This window comes from Mus caroli, unplaced genomic scaffold (genome assembly GCF_978045245.1).
Source record: "Mus caroli unplaced genomic scaffold, Mus_caroli_1 scaffold_9, whole genome shotgun sequence".
NCBI lineage: Eukaryota > Metazoa > Chordata > Mammalia > Rodentia > Muridae > Mus > Mus caroli.
The window spans coordinates 123,210,062-123,232,453 of NW_028227264.1; the positions used below are offsets into that span (position 1 = coordinate 123,210,062).

Below are 22,392 nucleotides of genomic sequence, written 5' to 3' on the forward strand. Positions count from 1 at the left end.
TAACAGTACCTCACAGAGAGACAAATAAGTTTACTTGCTCACACTGACTCTACAATTATATTGAGCTGGGCATATCTGGGGAGATTAGCCAAGAACACTGTGACAGCTGGTCAGAAAATATAAGCAGTATTTCCCCCTTGGAAGCAATTACATTAGGTACAGCTTCAGATATTGGGGATCAGAGAGGAAACAGTTTAGTTGAGGTCTCCAACTTCCCCAAAGAAAAATACAGCCATTAATCTTAGAAAGCTAATATATTTCTTGTCTTCTCTTTGTCTACCCACCACATTCCAACTAAATCTAAAATGAACAAATCATCACTAAGTATTAGGGTTGGAAAAACATCTTTAAAAAAAAATCTCCCTGAGATATTCAAATAAGAATGATACAGAGGAGAAAAACAAAACAAAAACAGAACTAAAAGTTAGTTTGATTAATAAGGTTAAATACATGCTATTCTCATTGTAACTCAATATAATTAATAATCTGGGTTAGAACTCTTGGTAAAGCTCTTTTTTCCCCCCCTGAGAAAATTTAGTTAAAAAACTAAAGATTTTAATTTTTTAGGTAAGATAGCATCCGTTAGGAAATCTAAGTGGTGGCTCTTCCGTTGTCTTTTGTTCTACTTAATGCTTCTTTCATCAACTCACACAAGTGCTCAGAAGACTGAATATACATTGTGTGCCTGTCAAATGTCAGGCCTTCGGCCAAGTTCTACTGATACATAATTGAGCCAAATGAACAAAATCTATGCCCTAGTAGAGCTTATAGTATATCCAGGCAGAAAAGCTGCGATGCTGTGTGTCACATATTGGTAAGTCTGCTGTGTCACATAGACACAGGTAAATGTTTAATTACAAATGGTATTAAAATGCTCTAAAGGTAAGATTTGGGGGTGATTAGAACACACAGCTGGATGAGGAGACTTGGGGGAGGATATATATATATATATATATATATATATATATATATATATATAAATTTTGAAGGGTAGAAACTTTGATGTTGGACTTGCGTGGGTGGAAGGGGACCGACCCAGAGCCCATGCAGGGCAGAAGCTTCTATAGCACTACGGAAACAACAGCAGAATGCTTCATGAGCTGATAGTCTTGGCTGGCTCACAGGGGTCACAGGAGAGGTAGACGCAGTCAGTCCAGGCGAGACTCTCAGGGAAGAAGCTTTAAGGACACACTCAAAATGACGGTTTTCTTCAGATGGACACAGATCTATCCAATCTGGTCAAGACGCTTTCAGCTTGTCTTGGGCCAGTTTGTAGCTCAAGGCAATCTGTATCTCATAGAGTCTGAGGATCTCCATGATGAAAACAATTGGATTATGCTTTGAGAGAAAGAAACATAAGCAGTGTGTGGATTGACTATAGATTTGCGTCTTAGGGACACATTTAAAATATATTATTAAATTTTCAATCACTATGTATCTTTGAGAAACTATGGTATACTTACCAGGAAGGGAGATCAAAAAACATATAACTTTTTAGACAGCATTTACACAAATAACATTTGGGCATGTCTTCATGCAGTTTAATTGGTCAACAGTCTTACATGTATTTGAGAGTATATAATGTTTGTCTGTCTACATATTTAGTCATTTTGGCTTTATTTATTTATTTATTTATTTGCTTTCTCAGATGTCCTTTAAACACTATAGAATTGTAATTTTGCATAAATGTACCACATTTTCTGCTCTATCTTGAAAGACTCTGTCAGACCCTGACCAATACAGATGCAGAGTCTTGTACCCAAACATCGGACTAAGCACAGGGGACCCCAATGGAGGAGTTAGGGGAAGGACTGAAGGAGCTGAAGGGGCCTTATCTGGCATGAATGGGTGGGGAAGCCCTTGGTCCTGTGAAGGCTTGATGTCCCAGTGTAGAGGAAGCTAGGGTGGTGATGCAGGAGTGGGTAGGTGGATGGGCAAGCACCCTCATAGATGCAGGGAGGATGGGACAGGGGAGGTGCAGAGGGGAAACCAGGAAAGGGATAACATTTGAAATTTAAATAAAATAAATAACAAAAATAGAATTGTAATTTTGTAACTCTATGGAATTATGAATCAACAAATTTGAAATTATTCTTAAGACATCTCATATTTATGTATTAAGACATAGAACATACATGTACATACTAAATTGTAAACATGAGACAGACAAATATGCAGTTACCAGCAAAAACAAGAAATAGTCAACTTTTGACCCCTCAAAGCCCCTTACACATCTTGCTGATTATAATTCCTCCCCTAGGGGAGTCCTTAACAGTTGAATGCTGTTGTGTCTGGTTTTTAAATTTTTCACAAACACAATAGTAGTACAGTTATTCACAAAATGGAGCAAATGTCTATAACATTTTCTTTTAAGATTCACTTCTGTTAGCATATAGGATCCCATTGTATGAACTTTCTAAGAAGAGTCCAAGGTAGTTAGGACAGATACTACAGTGCCTCTCTCTCTCTCTCATGGTCACACCCCTGGGCAGGCAGGCTTTCTTATCCTCGTACCTAAGAATCTAGACATGTGAAGAGAAATAGGTTCTTTCAGACTTCAAGACAAAATAAAGGCACAATGGGTAAACATGAAGAAAAATCTTTATAGGGCACAAGGTGTAGGAGTGGGGTATGCAGACCACAGTGGGGCAATCTTACTTTTGTAAAAGAAAGATAAAGGGAAGATTCTAGGGAAAAGATTCTCAAACTTCAGCAGTCTCATCCAGTCCAACTAGAGCCCTTTAGCAAAGACTGGTACATTTTTAAAGTCCTACCTGGGGCAGCCTGTAGTACATCTGTCAGTCTGGCATTGGCTGGGGTGTGGCTGTATTTTAAGACAGATTAGGCACAACCAACAGCTATTAATTATATAACTGTTTTTTGCATTGGGTTCTGAGAGATAGATACATGTTTTTAGAGGTGCTGTGTTTTCAAAGGTTGAGTCTTAACTGAAACCAACCACCAAAGAATTTTGAGAAATCTACTATCAAGGTCTCTAGCTCTTTTCTATCAGAAATAATACAGAGGAGTAAGTGTTTGAAAAGAAAATGACAAACTTCTGTCAGGGAAATATTTAAAATACTCCCTATAACTATTTCCTGCCCCCTCCCCATCATAAAGGCATATAAAATTTCCATATTCTCTGAAAAGTGTAGGTCACTAATTACATTCATTAAATGAGATCTACAGATAGTGGTTAATTTATATAATTTATGCTTTTGAGTACTAATGAATGGATAAAATCAGTTTTAGAATGATTTCTTCTTTCTATTATTTACACTAGGCAGCTCTCTACCCCTGGGCTATATACTCTACTCATATAATTTTACTGATTTGTTTGAAAACCTACAGCTTTTAATATTTGGTCATATTCCTTGCATAATTTTTAGTTTATATTCTTTCAATTATGATATAATTCCTTTTTATATATACACATCTTAAATTAAAATTTTGTCATTCCCCTATTTTCTCTTCACCACCAGCCTCTCCCAAGTCCCTTCCTTCCATAGCTTACTTATGTGGCCATATCTAGGAGAGACTTTTTGGTGTTACTCAAAATAATGTTTATTTGACAGACTATAAAATATTGTGGTCTGTGGATTGAAAAAAAGGGAAGGATTTTTAAGTATCTCTAATTCTGCTATACATATCCATTTATAACCCCCTTTCTGACTTAAGCTCTGATCTCTCCTTGTTTCTTTGAAAATATTTACTTAACAACCTTGAATTATTCCCTGAAATATTTTAAGTTTTGCTAAGTAATACTAATGTTGGCAGAACACTGACATCTACAATTTTTTGAACTTCCTTCACTATATTTGTAGTGAGGGAATAACTAGATCAACTGATTTGAATTTTGATTAGTTATTGTGTTTTGAGAATGATACTAATAATCACAAAGCAACTCTGTGTTTATTTGAGGGTATTTGAAAAGAATTGGAGAGGCACTGGTGAGATGAAAATGATACTGACTCATGAAGCATTCATTAATTAGCATTTATGCATGTTTCAACAAATGCCTCTTGATCCAAGTTAGAAGGTCTCAACCTTTAACCTTTCCATCAGCAGGGAAATCAAATTCCTTTATTTATAAATACTTGTCAACATTGAAATCTATTATTCTATGAAGTCCTTGCCAATTTCATCTTCTTTTAGTTTGCAATTACTATTAAAGACGATACTTTACTAATTTATATGCAATTATATTTTATTAATTTCCTTTTTCATGTCTTTATCAGTTGATTTTATAAAGTGATATTATCTTCTGTGCTTTTATGAGAATGCTTCATAAGTGATTAACACTTTATCTTTCAAGTTCTACATACTTAGACTATTAGCATATGGTAGGGGAGCCCAGCTTCAAAGGCTCCCAGAATTACGGGCTTGACCTTTCATAGGTATGAATGATCCCCAACTGTTTCTTTGTACAAAGACAGGATTGGGTACTATAAATACTTTTTATATAGTTTATTATTCTTAATATGCCAATATCTACTTAGATTTCATCTTTTAATTAGTGACTGAATCTGAAGCTTTGGTTTTGTAAGAGAACTTTGATTTTATTATTACATTTTAAACTAACACTCTCATCTTTTCTTCTGTCTGTCTTAGTCCCTAAGAATACCTGAAATGTGCTTGGGTCACCAGTGTTTTTGTTATTGTTGTTGCTGTAGTTGTTGTTCTCTCTGTCTAGTAACCTTTTTCTTGTTTTTTCCTTTCTTTTGTGGAGGCGTTTCTTCATGTTTTAGTTTTCATATATAAAGTTAATTCTGTCATTATTTAGGTATTTGTTATAGCTTGACTTCAATCTATATTCCTTGTGAGTTCTCTTTGGATAGTTCTACAACCTCTAACAGAACACGTGATCCAGATATTAAAAACAAACAAACAAAACCAACATTTAATTCAAGATCCTTTTTCTTTTAGTCATAATAACTAACTAAATGTCTTAACTTTGCTGCATGAATTACAGCAAATTACAGGTATATGTATTAGATAAGGATACTTTTCTAAACTATAACTATGGAATACTTATTTATTTCTTCCCTCTCACTCCTTTTGTCCCATTTTTTCCTTGAAGTTTTTAAGACTTTGAGGAATGTGAGTAGATAAGCCTTTGTGAAGCAGAAGGGAGCCACATCAGCAAGTGTGCCCAGCAATGGCCCAGCTGGAAGCCCAGCAGGACTGTGCTTAGAAGGAAATGCATGCTCATTTGGACCCACTCCAGATCTTAAGCCTGGAGAAAACAGCTATTTGGGAGCTGAAATCAGTGCTCTCAGCTGAGTCAGGGAGCAGCTCTTATGGAGAGATTGAAGGAGAGAAAGCAAAATTCCATTGGCTTGTTTGCCAAGAAAACAGTTCATGCAACAGGAATCCATTCAAGGTTCACCTAGGATATCAGGCATTCTAGTGAGAACAGGTCTCTTGTGTCTCTGTCTGTTGAGTCACCTGCTTAATCTGAAGTAATTTTTTTTTCTAGATGGTCTATATAATTGTATGGGAAGGTAAACTAACCACTGAAATGACCATCCCATGGTTACAGGGAAGGTTTTATTGCACCTATAACCAGAGGCATCTGGATAAATCCAGAGGAGAGAGGAAAAAGAGCAGACTGGCTCAAGACCAAGGGTAGAGATGAGACCCTAGAAAATTCATGGGGGTTATAATGAGGACCTGTAACTGAGGGAGGGGAAGTTATGGACTAGAGCAATCTGAGAGGTTAGGTACAGGAGAAAGTGAGAAGGGCCAGGACACTATCTTGGATTATGAATGCAAAGCAGGTACATGTGAACAAGGACTAGAGGCATCTAGAGGCTTTGTTACTCAGCCACACATATACTCCAAGAGAAGGAGCTCTTCTGGCAGGTAGAACACTGTTTCATGGGTTGCCCAGGAATGCTGCCTGTGAACTCTTATCTCTCCAATAGCAGTCCTTCTATGGTCCAGCTTGAACTGATCAAAGACTCTCATTTTGGGGTTCCTTTCTGACCTGACAATACTTCATCTGGAGATCTCTTCACCATCATCCAGTGAATACCTTTCCTCCTCTTGCATATCTGTTAATATATTCTGTATCTAGGAAAGGTTCTTTTATTTTTCATTTTGGTGAAGTATTACCTGTTGATGACTCTTAAGAAGGAAAAATGTGAGGTCCATTTATTCAGACCAATGTCTTTGGGTTATCCTTGTGGGTAAGTGATAGTTTGGCTAGGTATAGAATTATAAAGACTGTTGAGATCCTATATTTTTGTTATGACGCTTTGCTTTCTTTCTCTCCTGTGTTCTACTCTGTTCTACCATCTTAAATTGGTGTCTATTGGTGAATTTACTCTTAGGAACTACTCAGGAATGCTTTCTTTGGTCTTCATGTGGAAACTCATGCTCTTCTGTGGGTGAAAATATATGGAATCATTTAATTGAAGATTGTTAATCCCAAAGATTGGAGGAGAAAGATCACCCACCCAAATCATAATGGCCAAATTTATTAAAGCAAGCAATTAATTAAAGCAAGCTTTTATGATTCATGTATACTGACTTCCTTCAACCCCCCAGGGCAGGGTTCTAGAAGTCAGCTTTGGGTATGAGTAAAAGTCAGCATTTATAGCTCAGAGATAAGGGGTTTCTAAATGTTGCATATGGTGGGCAGCATAGGAGGGGTTACAAACATGGAACATAACAAGGTAGTCATAACACACTTCGAAACAAAGGTGAGGTTGCAAGACAATCATTACAATATTTTGATAATAAGACATGATTGCAAGATGGTTATAAGGCAGTCATACCAACAGGTAACAATAATAACCTTTGGAATCAAAGGCGAGATTGCTGTTTCCTGAAATAGGCATCACAGAACCTTTTGTAGATAAGGCTACTTGTGTGGCAGAGCCCAGTTCTTGAGAAACACATTTAATCATGAACAGGAAAGAACCAAGCTTGTTTTTATTACAAGATGGCTGTCCAGCCTAAGGTGGAGGCAGGTGGTTCATCAAGGTCTCCCCTATTCTTCTACTTGTACTTCTGTAGCTTGGCTGTATGACTTCCTGAACTTAATTTCTAACTTACTTACATTTTGTCTTCCTTTACACCCCTCTCTCTTTTGTACTCTGCTTTAAAAATGGGCATCCAACCATCCAACCCCTTCACTGTCTAAATCTACACATAATTACATATTTCCTTTTGTACTTTTAAGTTTTAAGTGATGATTACATCTTTTGAATGTTCTCTTTTGAATTTCTTCTTGCTCATTATCACATTTTCTGGGATTTTTTTTCTCTACTCCGCTAGGTTGTTTTCTCTCTTTAATGCTATAAACTTTCCTCTGATATCTGATAGTACAAACATTGGCTTGTTAACAGGTCAGTGTGGCTTTAAAACTTGAAATTCAATATCTAAGCATGAAGAAAGGTTTTATTGGGTAACTACCATTGTTAGCATATTTTGATTTTTTTTCCTTTGGATCTGGCCAGGTTTCTTACACATGAATCCTATTGGCCAAGAACATTCACAATCTAAGAAGCCAAGCCAAAGCTGGGTTGAAATGCAACACATTCACCTTTCTGTAGTTTATTCAGCCCCTCTCCTTTTTATCAGTATAATGTCTACTTTGTTTTGTGTATTCTAATTAACAAATTAGCTTTATCCTATGAACCAAAAAAAAAAAAAACCAAACAAACAAACAAAAAAAAGGGCTTTCATGCTTCTCCCTGGATAGACATCAGCCCAGAGATATAAAATGTTGGAGAATAACTAGAGATTTAATAGCTTCTCAGACAACTCTCACTGTGGTCTTCAACCTCTCATGCCTTATCCTGGACCTGATGCTTCCAATCTTCTATTCCTTTGACAAATCTATGCCTTCAATCCACATTAAATCAGGTCCAAGACTTTGATATCATTGCTCCTCGCTTAAATGATTTTTTAATTGGATATTTTATTTATTTACATTTCAAATGTTATCCACTTTCCTAGTATCCTCTCCCCAAACCCTCCATCCCATCCCTCTCCCCCTGCTTCTATGAGGGTGTCCCCCCACCCACCTACGAACTCCCACCTCCCTGCCCTCACATTCCCCTACACTGGGGCATCAACCCTTCACAGAACCAAGGGCCTCTTCTCCCATTGATTCCAGATAAGGCTATCCTCTGCTACATATGCAGCTGGAGCCATGGGTCCCTCCTTGTGTACTCTTTGGTTGGTGGTTTAGTCCCTGGAAGCTCTGTGGGGTCTGGTTGGTTGATATTGTTGTTCTTCTTATGGGACTGCAAACTTCCTCAGCTCCTTCAGTACTATCCTTAACTCCTCCATTGGGGTCCTGTGCTCAGTCCAATGGTTGGCTTTGAGCATCCTCATTTGTATTTGTCAGGCTCTAGCAGAGCCTCTCAGGAGAGAGCTGTATCAGGTTCCTGTCAGCAAACACTTCTTAGTATTCACAGTAGTATCTGGGTTTGGTGCCTGTATATGGGATGTATCCCCAGGCAGGGCAGTCTCTCTGGATGGCCTTTCCTTCAGTATCTGCTCCACACTTTGTCCCTGTATTTCCTTGAGACAGGAGCAATTCTGGGTTAAAAATTTGGAGATGAGTGGGTGGCCTCATCCCCCAACTGGGGGCCTTGCCTAACCTCTGAATTTTTAAAATAACAACAGCAATAGTGTTTTTGATTAAGCTATTTCCTTTTAAGGTTTTTATATACTTGCTGATCTTGGCAAGGTATCTTTAAATTGCAACCATCTTTTCTCAGTCCCAAATCATTATCCTATCTTCTGTCACCATTCATCTCTTGGGATGAACTACACTAAGTACAGAGTAAAAGATAAGTAAAAATATTTCTATCCTTTAAAATATGGCTTTTAATTTTTCATTATTGTGGATCTATTGAGGTATATTTAACCAAAATCTCATGTGCTTTGGTGTACAGTGTGATACTCTGATGTATGCATGTATTATGAAATGATTTTACAATCAGATGAATTAATTTCTGAAAAGAAATTGCTTGGGATCCACACCCTAAGCAATGTTCATATACAGCATGTTGTTATCCCCGGATTTCAGAGCTCATTCTTCCAATATCTGAAGGTCTTACCATCTAAACAATGTCCTCCCTTTGTCCCACACTTTCTTGTAACATTTTCAAACAGTGTCATAATATTGGTTTCACACAACATCATCCTTTCATCTGAAAAGTGTTTATTCTTTAGTTTCTCATTTCAATGATCTCATTCCTGTTACTGATCTTAAACTGGATATATTTTGAATTTTTCTTCCTTCTTTGTATTCTATTAGAATTCTTGGTTTCATGAACAGCCTAGTTACAATAGAGGACCATTTCTTAATATTTGTGTGGGCTGTTTTCACAGATCTGTGAACTCAGAGTTAGACTTGGTAAGAAGCTTACTTTCCAGATACCAAATCACCACCACTGTCTTCAGGATCCTGCTACCAGCATGGCCAAAGAAGAATGTCACATCTCCTGGTCTGCTGGTGGCCTCTCACTGAGATTGCTGAGTTCTAAAGGTGCAGAAGGCATTCATAGCTTGAAATCTCCCACCAGTAACTAACACTTAAACACAATGAGATAGTCCCTTTTGAATATATTATGTTAAAATTTGATTTCCATATTCCAGAATATCTGAGTTGGTTAGGTCTTTAATTTTTTTCATTATTTCTGAGATTACTATATAAATTCATCATTTCCTCTTTCCTTTTTTTCCCTCCAAACTGTCCCATATATTCCTCCTTACTCTCTTTCAAATTCATGACTTATTTTTTTGTTAATTGTTGTAACATGCATTTATGTATCATGTATATACACATTAATTGTTAAATATAACCCACTCAGTGTGCATAATGTTACTTTAGTGTATGTTTCAGGGCTGGCTGGCCATTTAACATTGAACCAACAGTTCATTTGCTCTTCTCTGGAGCAGACTATCTTGTCAGCAAGATCCAGGGGATGGGGGAGTTTGCCTTGAGACCCAGTCTCCTACTGATGTCAGAACCTTGTTGGCTTTTGTCACCTTGATACAAACCTAGACATATCTTAGAAGAGGGAATCTTAATTGAGTAAACATCTCTGTAAAATTGGCTTTTAGGTAATGTCTGTAGGGCAAATTCTTGATTAACAGTTGATGGAGAACGATCTCATTCATTGTAGGAAGAGACACCCTTGGACAGGTGGTTAAACCTTAGATGGTTTAAGGAAGCAGGCTGAGCAAGCCATGAGGAGCAAACCAGTAGGAAACATTTCTCTAAGGCATCAGTTACTGCCTCTGGGTTCTCGACTTGAGGTCCTGCCCTGAATTTCATTGATGATGGACTGCTGTGTAGATGTGAAAGAGAAATAATCTTTTCCTTCTGAAATTGCTTATGGTGCTGGTGTGTTATCACAGCAATAAAAACCCTAAGACAAAACATATAGCAGAAGTTACAAAAGAGTTTGATAGAGCAATGATGATATCAGACATCCTTGTATTTTTTTTTGTTTTAATGTAGATGGTTAAAGCACTCCATCATTAATTCAAATGCTGGACTTTAAAACAACCGAATATTGCACTTAAAATATATTCCCCTTTTTGTAGGAAGTATGCTTTAATCTTTATTTACATTTTAGGGTCACACCATCCCACATTCCTTTCCAAGATAATCCTGCCATCCTTATATTTATAATATATACTTACATGTATACATATATATGCCATAATATTTAATGGCCACTTGGACATTTCAAAATTGTTCATAGATTGAAGTGAACTAGTTTTCATTAATTAATTATGTTATTTATTTACATTTCAAATGGTGCCCCCTCAAAGTTCTCTACAGGATTAGGTGCATCCTCTGTCACTGAGGTCAGACAAGGCAGTCCTCTGCTGCATATGTGCTGGGGGCCTCATTTCTATTTTAGAAGAGATTTTTTTTTCTTTTTAGTCTAGAGCATATGCTATTAGGAATTCCAGATATTTAAAGTTAAAGCAAACAGAAGTAATTTCAATCTATTTATGCCTCTATCTGCATGCTTTCTTTAGCCCAGAACAGGAATATTGATTCACAGTCCTTCATCTCTCAGGTTTGTTTGTTGTAGATGATTCAAGGATTACAAAACAAAACAAAACAAAAACAAACAAACAAAAAAATAAAACCCTGAAACTGAACATGCCTCCCACAAGAAGAAATAATCTGATATTTTAAAATACAGACTACAGATTTTCTTTCTGGTGTTGACTGGTTTATAGTTAATAAATGAAGTTACACCACCAAAATGATTAAGACACCATAAAACAATTATTTTCTTACTGTTCAGAAATCAAGTTCTGAAACATTTGTTTACACGCATGGAATGGGCACTGCCAACATATATCCTATCATTTTAAATGATTTCATCTATTATTGCAGTCCTCAGCACCCAGCAAAGATTAAAGAGAGCCAGAGACTCCTATTCTTCTTTAGGGTCTAACTTGTAACTAATGGTTTAACCAGAGCAAAGTATGCAGTTATTTATAGTTTTGCCAGAGGAGAACATGTCCACACCTCCCTGTTGCTCTTCCTTCCCTTGCCGTTTCTGCCTTGCTGGTATTATCTGTGACTTCCAGGAAGAGGACCAAATTTGTCAACTCTTAAAAACCAATTTTCACCCCTTTTAGGGAGTGACACGACCCCTGGCAAAAATGAATGACCTAGAGCTAGTCAGGTGTTACTTCTGTGATCCTACTTGATTGGGCAGTTGCCACTCCTTTATAGCCACTAAACGTCCTTTATAGATGTCCCAAGAATACATAGGTGTAGCAAGCTGTGCGGAAATGGGAGGCAACATATGGAATCCATTATCTTCATTTCCAGGAATTCACTTAGTAAAATACTTCAAGGAAAAAAATTCATCTATATACTCCTTATTTTCTTCTATCCATGTGACTTTCACAGGTGCTGTGTTTAAAAAATAACAATTGTTAGTCTATCCAAGTGTTTACGTGCAATTTTGGGCACACCATACTTCTGGCCTTGGTTTTGTAAATGCCTTATTTTAAGAGAGAATACATCAGAAAACCACACTGCCCCACAGTTTTTATATAACACAAAGTGTCACACCACTGGAGATACTTATTTCATTTCTGAAATATTTCTGTATTTCTGCTTTTTCATGTTGTAGCAAGTGTCTGGGTCATAAGAAGTCATCTACTATTATGCCTGGTCCTGGTCTCTGCAGGATAGAGGACAGAATTGGCAACCAAAGTGACTGCTTACTTAATCACTAATGAATGAATATGTCAGCTTCCCCAATATGTGTACGCTGATAGTGAGTGTGGCAGACTCTAGGACAGTGACTCTCAACCTGTGGATCATGAGCCCTTTGGGAGTTGAATATCAGATATATTGTATATCAGATATTTACATTACAATTCATGACAGTAGCAAACTTATACTTATGACATGGCAATGAAATATTTTTATGTCTGGGGGTCACCACAACATGAAGGGTCTTAGCATCAGGAAGGTGGAGAACCACTGCCCCAGGCTCATTTCAAATTGTGAGTGCTGAAAGGGAAGAAAAAGTGGAATTAAAAAGATTTAAGATTTGTCTGATTGCCCTTGGGTGATATTTATTACCGCTGAACATTTTACTTTATCTGTAAAAGATAGGAACTAAAAGATGTTCATTTTTTAAATACTGGGTCAGTATAGAGATAGAAATGATTGTAAGTACAGATATTCGTTGAAGGTTTAAAAATGTAAGCTATTGTTTCTGTTATAGATTTTATATTTTTCCTGGCAATGCTTTTCTAAATTCTGACAGTTCTGAGAAATCGTTTCGGGGAAGTGAGTCCTACTGAAAACATTTTGTTATTCTTTCTTTGGGTTTTGAGATAAGCCTTTGAGTAGCTCAGCTGTATTTGGAAGGCCGCATATCGGTGATCGTGAACTTGAACTCTTCAGTCTCTTGCCCTCATCTCCCCAGTGATGAGCTCATGGACATGTATCAGTACACATGTATCATTTGCAGTGTGGTAATTCATATTGCATGTGTGTGCCTCAGATCTTTAATTCTTTTAAGTACATGTGAAATTCACCTGTTTTTGCACATAGAAATCTATGGGAATCTTCTGCTGAAACTAGGCATCACCTGTCAGAACTGCCCGCAGCCTCACCGATCCAAGCTACTTCACCATCTATTTTCAGGTTGCGACTAGCTCACTTAAAGGTTAATATTCAGAAAGAAATGAAAACGTTTTCCTGATTTTTAAACCACTGGATCTGAGGTGTAAAGTGAAATAAAGATCAAATGTAGCTAAAAATTACAATACTACTAGAGAGGGCTGGGGTAGAAGGCACATTGGCATTTTAATAAGGCCTTGTTTTCTTTTACAATAGTTATAGCCTGTGTGGATACATCTTATCCCAAAGCAGATGTTACTTTGGTAAAACTATCTTTATATTCTCATTTCTTAACAAAGGCAATGCTGTTTCAACTCTGTAATGAAACACCGTGGCAAACATTCCACCAAAATGTTCATACCCTGTGGACTTCTAGGTCAAATATAGGTGAAACAAGTTTTAAAATTTTATGTGCATCTAAAATTTGCCTTAGATGAACTCTTGCAGCAGAGTTCATTTTAATTGAAGAGAATCCACTTCTGTAGGTCAGTCCTCTGGACATGCAAGCAATTACATCCCAACAGGTATCTCATACATTTTACCTATAGTAGATTTCTTATTATAATTTGTATCTACCAAGCATTGAATGTAATAAGTTTTAAGTGATAATTTCAATTTTTCACTGCAGTCTTTTCCTCCAAACATTTTTCGAAGTAACCATCCATTCATTCAACAAGTAGGGTCAGATCATCTATTATGTGGCAGACTGAACTTAAATACCTATGGACCAGCACAATGAATAAATTACTGTATTCTGAAGGAACCCATTAGCTAAAGAAAAAACAGCAATTGTATAAATAAGCTATATCATCACGAGACTGTAGTATCTTACAGACTTATGTATTGACAGAAAACACCGGGACAAGGCATGTGTGCACACATATACATATAAGAATAGTAGAAGAAATAATAAGGTCCACATTCACTCGGCAGAGGTAAAATGGGTAGGATGTCCACACATATGTGAGTGGGTCAGTGGAAATAAGATATGGCTGCTGTATAATGGGTGAGTAGAATATTTACATTAGAGGAAGATGTCTGTGCCTGGAAGGCAGTATCGAGAATGAGAACCATAAGTGGGCAGGAAGGGGGCAATGATAACTGTGAGCTATGACCACAAAATAATGTGTTTGATGATGCAGCCTGGGAGATAAGCCTGTGTCTTCACCTTTACTGGAGTTACAGCTTAGATTTCCAAATCACAGAGATTTTATAGCTCTCGCCCCAGAGTTCTGGAAATCTCTTTGTATTCTTGTGGTGGAAAATTAAATGTCTCTACTAAAATTCAGCTGACATTTCCAGAGCTGTGTTTGATCAGACAACATTGGTTTGGTGACAATTACAGTTCTTATTTAAGTGCAAATCAAGTTTTTATTGCAATTGAGGTAATGTGTAAGTAAAATAAACACAGGACACAGGTCTAGTCAAGGTATTGCTAATATCATGGGCTCATTTAAAAATAGTTCTCTCATGTTCTCTCATCTGAATCTGTTCTGAGACTATGAACTTTTTATCCAAGTGTGAGTTCTCCTGAAAGGCTGTAAACTGCAGGAGTTGTGTCAAGAGTAAAATTGCTTCACTACAGACATATAAGAATAATGTCCTTAGTTAGAGTCACGCCAAGGTATTTTATATTATTTGTGACTATTGAGAAGGGCGTTGTTTCCCTAATTTCTTTCTCAGCCTGTTTATCCTTTGTATAGAGAAAGGCCATTGACTTGTTTGAGTTAATTTTATGTCCAGCTACTTCATTGAAGCTGTTTATCAGGCTTAGGAGTTCTCTGGTGAAAATTTTAGATTCACTTATATATACTATCATATCATCTGCAAAAAGTGATATTTTGACTTCTTCCTTTCCAATTTGTATCCCCTTGATCTCCTTTTGTTGTCTAATTTCTCTGGCTAGGACTTCAAGTACAATGTTGAATAGGTAGGGAGAGAGTGGACAGCCTTGTCTAGTCCCTGATTTTAGTGGGATTGCTTCCAGCTTCTCACCATTTACTTTGATGTTGGCTACTGGTTTGCTGTAGATTGCTTTTATCATGTTTAGGTATGGGCCTTGAATTCCTGATCTTTCCAAGACTTTTATCATGAAATTCAAGAAGAACGAAGACCAAAGTGTGGACACTTTGCCCCTTCTTAGAAATGGGAACAAAACACCCATGGAAGGCGTTACAGAGACAAAATTTGGAACTGTGATGAAAGGATGGACCATCTAGTGATTGCCATATGCAGGGATCCATCCCATAATCATCTTCCAAATGCTGACACCATTGCATACACTAGTAAGATTTTGCTGAAAGGACCCAGATATAGCTGTCTCTTGTGAGACTATACTGGGGCCTAGCAAACACAGAAGTGGATGATCACAGTCAGCTATTGGATGGATCACACGGCCCCCAATGGAGGAGCTAGAGAAATTACCCAAGGAGCTAAAGGGAACTGCAACCCTATGGGTGGAACAACAATATGAACTAACCAGTACCCCGGAGCTCTTGTCTCTAGCTGTATATGTATCAAAAGATGGCCTAGTCGGCCATCACTGCAAATAGAGGCCCATTGGACTTGCAAACGTTATATGCCCCAGTACAGGGGAACCCCAGGGCCAAAAAGGGGGAGTGGGTGGGTATGGGATTGGGAAGGTGGGTATGGGGGACTTTTGGGATAGCATTGAAAATGTAAACGAGGAAAATACCTAATAAAAAAAATAAATTATAAAAAAAAAAGAATAATGTCCGTTACTTTTTCCCTCCAGTTTTACTTGAGTGTGTGTGCATGTGTGTGTGTTTATATAACTATGTTTATGCAACCTTTTTAATATTTAGGTGTGTGTGTGTGTGTGTGTGTGCGCACGCGCGCGCACACACACCTGGGTGTACATGCACATTAGTGTAGGAGCTCATGGAGGCTGGGGTTTGATGCTGGCAATCACCCTTGATCTTTCATTTACCTTATTCAAGGAGGCAGAGCCTTTCAATTAAACCCAGAACTCACAGATATGGATGGTCTCACTAGCCAGCCTACCCTGGGGATCCAGTCTTTGTCTTCTGAGCTAGAAGTGCAGATGGAAGCTTACAGCTGTCCTAGGAATCTGAACTCTAGTTCTGCCTTTTTACTACTGAGCCCTTTCCCCTGGCCACTGCCCACTTATTTCTCAATGTTCATCTAGCCACTTATAAAACGCTATTGGAAGTGGAGACATATATTGGCCCTCCGCTATCCACAGCTCTTGGATTGGTTGGTTAATTCAGCTGCAGCTCACATCTGTTGACTAATGTACTAAACATGCACTGACTGTTTTTCTATCATTTCCTAATCATGACAACTATTTTCATGATATTCACATTGTTTTAATTATTAAAAGTAATCTTGAGGCTACTTAAACATACAAATTGGAGGCTCTCTGTAGGGATACAGGTAAATATTATAGCCTGTCATATAAGTGGCTTAGTCATCTGTCAATTTTGGTTTCTGTGGAAGGGCTTTTGAACCAATCTTTGGTAGACACTGAACATAGATGACCATATTTATTTATTCAGAAGAAAAATCATTCACCACAGTTTAATAATTGAAGGAAATTTCCTGTGGGATATGGGCTGTCTACCCATAGTAAGAGTTCTTTCCATCTGGTATATAACAGAACAGAGGTCAAGCCTATGAAGGTTGTCTTAGTCAGGGTTTCTATTCCTGCACAAACATCATGACCAAGAAGCAGTTGGTGAGGAAAGGAAGTCAGGACTGGAACTCAAGCAGGTCAGGAAGCAGGAGCTGATGCAGAGGCCATGGAGGGATGTTTCTTACTGGCTTGCTTCCCCTGGCTTGCTCAGCCTCCTCTCTTATAGAACCAAGACTACCAGCCCAGAGATGGTCCCACCCACAAGGGGACTTCCCTCCTTGATCACTAATTGAGAAAATGCCTTACAGCTGGATCTCATGGAGGCATTTCCTCACCTGAAGCTCCTTTCTCTGTGATAACTCCAGCCTGTGTCAAGTTGACATAAAACTAGCCAGTACAAAGGTGTTCCTGAATATTGCTAATTGTTCATTATTGGAATTGCTGCTTTTCAACACTGGCTTTATTATACTGTAGCTCACATTCCATACCCCATAAAAAAAAAGCTGGATTGCAAATGTAGTCTCTAGACAAAGAATCTTTGCTAGACAATACAGACATAGAGGAGTCTGAATAAAACCATAGAAAGCAGAAGAAAATGTTGCGAATGTCATGAATTTTCTAGTGAAACTTAATCATTTCCTTGTGGTATTGGTGAGGTTTTTGAAATATAGCTTTGTAAAATGGTGTTGGGCAATTATTTGTTTTATTACTGTGAACATTCTGGACTCTCTCAACAGGATATGAACATTCTGTGTTCTTGTAGAACTGTATTTTATGGATAGTTTACCTAAGTGCCAGCGACAGGGTGCTTCACTTTATTGGCGGGGGTGGGGGGGTGGGGGGGTGTCACCTAATGATTGCTTGTGCCCTGGGACACACTTTGACATTTTCTTTGAAAATGAATACTCCTTCCATAAAGACGGCAGCTGCCATGTGACATTGTTGGGAGACATTGATGTTTGCTCATTTCAGGTTTCAGATCTGAGCTTCTTTAAAAACCCCAACACTAACTCCTGATGATGAAAGGTTGTTCTACTTTAAAAACCTTTCTGGTTTGTCAGAGGGTTTGTATTCCTGCACAAACCATCATGACCAAGAAGCAACGTGGGGAGGAAAGAGTTTATTCAGCTTACACTTCCACATTGCTGTTCATCACCAAAGGAAGTCAGGACTGGAACTCAAGCAGGTCAGGAAGCAGGAGCTGATGCAGAGGCCATGGAGTGATGTTCTTTACTGGCTTGCTTCCACTGGCTTGCTCAGACTGCTCTCTTATAGAACCAAGACTACCAGCCCAGAGATGGCACCACCCACATGGGGGCTTTCCCCTTGATCACTAATTGAGAAAATGCCTTACAGCTGGATCTCATGGAGGCATTTTCTCACCTGAAGCTCCTTTTCCTGTGATAACTCCAGTCTGTGTCAAGTTGACACACAAAACCAGCCAGTACATGGTTCTACTAAAATAAATAAATAAATAAAAAAATAAAACCTTTATTAATACAAGGTGGTTAATAAGTTGAAGTGTATCCAGGAGTTTCCAGGATTTGGATGGGCTTCAGGAGGAACTATTCCAAAGCCTTTGTGTCCTTTGCCCTAGCTGCACAGGAAGTAGGAAGCCTTGGGCATGGAATTAGAGGAATCGGAATCTTGGAGCGACCATAGTCTCCATACACTCACTTAGTCTCCATGCAGACTGCACCTTTGAATGACTAATATTGAACATATACTTACCGAATGACTTATATCAGCATTAAGAAATTACTGTCTTTACTAGTAATATAACTGCTAGATAACGAAGGTTCATATACCGTCATGTCATCTAGTGGTATTGGGACCTTCTCAGAATTACCGTGTGAGCATCTTCTTTCTATGAATTACCTTTGTTCATATGCTGATACTTTATCCCCAGGGGTATGTAGCTAGCTCACTATTCCTAGATTTCTGTGGCTTAGATATTATTCTGGAGGTAATTTAAAACTCAACATAATGGTACATTTTTCGAATTTTAAATAGGAATTATATTACCTCGGCATAAATACACAGAGTGCTTTTGCTTTGAAGTTTTGTTATGCTGCAGATGAGATTGCTGAGAAATATTTCTAAGAAGACAATGCTACTTCAAGTAGGGTTGAGCAAGCTGCCCAGACCAAGGTGTTTTCTGTGGACTAATAATGAGTTCTCACATGGTGGATAAAATGTTCATGAGTCGTACTTCTTAGCCAACGTGTTTCCTCTTTTGTAACTGTGCTGTGATGTTTTATTGAAGCACAGTGGCATTCTATGTTAGTAGAACCGAATTATCTCTGTTTACTTTCTTCAAATTAGATCATAATGGAAATCTTTGGATGTAATGAGCTTTAAAACCTAGTCCCTATAAAAACAAGCAATTTTAACCTAAATAATGATGATCTTAATCTTGGTAATATGAATTTCTATATCTCAAAGAATAAAAAAGTAAGCATTTGAGAATGCATAGAAAATATGGATTCCTCTATCCGTTTGTAAGACTAATAGAAAAACTTACCATTCTGTTTTGACCAATGAACGATCCAGGTCAGAAAACTGAAATATTGAAACTATTCTTGACCAGATCTCAGTATGGCTGAAAGTGCCTGGGAACAGTTTTCAGAAAACCACTTAGAAAGATATAAATCTTTTTCAAAGTGGAGATGTTTGCCACTCAGGGTCAAAGACTTGGGTTTAAGGATGAAGAATTTCTTTATTGGGTATGATGTGGAAGCCACTTAAAGTGGAGTTCCCACTTGTCTATTCTAGGGGAGAAATTATTCAACAAATACAAGTAAAAGTGCATTTTTATAAACTGTTGATCTGCCTTTTGTAAACTGTATCACCTGCCCCAGTAATCTACATTTATGCATAAAGTATTAAACAATTTTGGACTGTCTCTTATAAGCCAAGTGTTTCTTGTTCAGTAGCACTGAATCATATTTTTTAGGAATCATAGTAACCTAGGGTCTTAGGACTGTCGGACACTTAGTCTGCATCTCCAGTGGATGACACTCTTCTACAACACTTGTCAGATACTTAGTCTTCATCTCTTCTCTCTCCCACTCAGTGGATGACGCTCTTCTACAACACTTGCCCAGTTTAAATCTTACTGTGTTACCACATCTTGCTTGGACACATGATTTTGGTTAACCCTTTGTTTCTACAGCTATGTGTAAAAATATGTTTACTTCCAGTCAGGCACATAACTTCTACCACTGCCATACATTGGTAACAAAGGACAAAACACATGTTCCTTCTTGCAGGCACTGGTCTCTTCCTTTAGATTTCTTTTCATTGGAATTTAGATTCTTACCTATTTTCAGTTACTAGTTGTCTCAGGGTTTCCATTGCTGTGAAGAGACACCATGACCAAGGCAACTCTTCTAAAAGACAACATTTAGTTGGGTCTAGTTTACAGGTTCAGAGGTTCAGTCCATTATCATTAGGACAGAAAGCATGGCAGAATCTAGGCAGACATGGTGCTGGAGGGGCTGAGAGTTCTACATCTTGTTCCGAAGGTGAACAGAAGACTGGCTTTCTCAGGCAGATAAGAGGAAGCTCTCTCAAAACCCACACCCACAGTGACACTCTTTTCAACAAAGCCATACCTAATTCAACAAGCCCACACTTCCTAATAGTGCCTCTCTGTGGACTAGTCATATTCAATCCATCATACAAATCAAACGACTTTTCTCTTTATGAGCCCTTGAAGATTTATTTCTGTATTATAGAATACTCTAAACCAACACTGTCTAAAGTAGAATAAAACGAGACATGGTATCCTGAAATTTTCTATTTGGTTTTGGTCAAGTTCATTTCTTCTGCTCTCCATTAAGTATAGTTGTTTCCAATATCTGCAGTGCTGTTGCTTCTCCAACTGTGCATCACGGTTTTTAGGAGCAGAGTACAGAAGAGCAGTTTAGCAAACATGGAGATCATTTCTTTACCTGACTCAGGGATCTTTGATCTCCAGTTTTAGACAGAAACAACTATCAGGTTGGACTGTCCAGGGATGAATTAGTTCTGAAGGTCATCTAGTTCACCAGCCTGGAGCGCTGCTGAGCGTACTCTGCCATACTGTGCTGCCAGTCCTGTTTCCTCTCTCCACACACTGTGTCTACCTCAGTGTCTGCTTCCTTCCTCCTTCTGTGGCCTAGCTCTGCATCTTCATGAAGACAGCCACCCATCTGCTCCCAGTCTCATGCAGTATCATTTACCACAACCCACTCCACTGAAATGTGTATTTTAGTGTTATTTGCAGCTTCCTTAGAAAGAGGACTAGATTGTCTAACTAAGTAACTATGGCTAAAATTAAACATGAAGTATGGAAAACAGGGTACTCCAGACAGGAAGAATTTCTATTCCATTGCTGAACTGTTCTTTGGTTTTGACTTTGTGTTTTAGTATATGTCTTCTGTTTCCTAGTTTTTATCCTTGATGAATGTAAAATGTCAACATGTAATTATGTCTCCTCAGGCTTTTGATATATTTTTTTAGTAACTGAATCTTTTGATATGCCTTGTTCTAGAGAGTTTTGCTTACCTTCTAATGGACACACACACACAGTGGATGTCTCATGTCTCGTTATAAATATCTCATAAACCCGAATACACTCAAGTTCTTAATTTGGCCCCTTATTCTGCCTACAGATTTATGCAATCCATTGTTTGGAATTTTAAAATGTCAGACATTTCAGAGAATTTGTACCTGACATTTTCAAGAACAACAGAGTTCAACTATAGGGAGAAAATTGCCAGAACGACAGCACTGAAATAGCATCTGTGTTAGGACAGAGACACAGCTGTGTGGAACACAGGCCATCTGACCTCCCTGAACCCCGGCACAGGCTCCCCAGGTGGGAGCCATGCTCCCCAGGTGGGAGCAGCTCTTGAGGCAGAAATCTAGACCATGCTTCTGTTTTCTCCCTTCCCCTTTCACCTCTTGCAAAACCTATGTATGTGGCTGTGAAGGTTCATGATCTAGTGTTAAATACATCCTGTCTTCTGCACAGCACCAAATTGTGGCAGAAACAAAAGAATCCCTAACCAAGCACAGGATGCTTCCCTCTGAAGAGAGCGGTCTTAAAACTCCAGCGATTTTTCTTATCATTCCCATTTATCTGGCATTGATCAGTGCTAGAAAATCAAGTTATAACTTTGCAGTCCTATGTTTGGCCTGATACCTCCATCTATTTTCTTTCTTTGCTAATTTGGATACTCCCCTAAGCCTGGTGGTCTTTGCCTCAGCTTCTCCCTTGAAAAATCTGCTTTTGAGATAGCTTCTTCCCAGGAAAATAAGCCCCATTTTGACTGTTACTGAAATTTTGAATGGGGAAGAAAGATACCAAGGGAGAGTCCATGCAGCTATACAGTCAAGATCTGCCGTCCTGATGCTTGCAAACTGTCCGCCTTGAAACAGAGCTCAGCATGTCACTGGTGTCAACCCCACCACAGAAGGGACATACTGGATGATGACACCTGTATATGCAGTGACCAGATAGATTGAGTTTGATTAACTCAACGATTCAGATTGTTGAGTTAATTTGATGTGACATTGTGACACATCAAGATGTCTTTGAAATCTGGAATTTGACCCATCTGCTAATTGTCAGCCTTGCTGCATCCCA

At 38.2% G+C, this 22,392-nt stretch overlaps 1 protein-coding gene across 8 annotated transcripts in view; it reads left to right on the forward strand.

Annotated features, from left to right (window-relative positions):
- Positions 1 to 22,392, forward strand: part of Tafa2 (TAFA chemokine like family member 2) — a 466,821-nt gene that overhangs the window by 321,543 nt on the left and 122,886 nt on the right. The window lies entirely within an intron of this gene.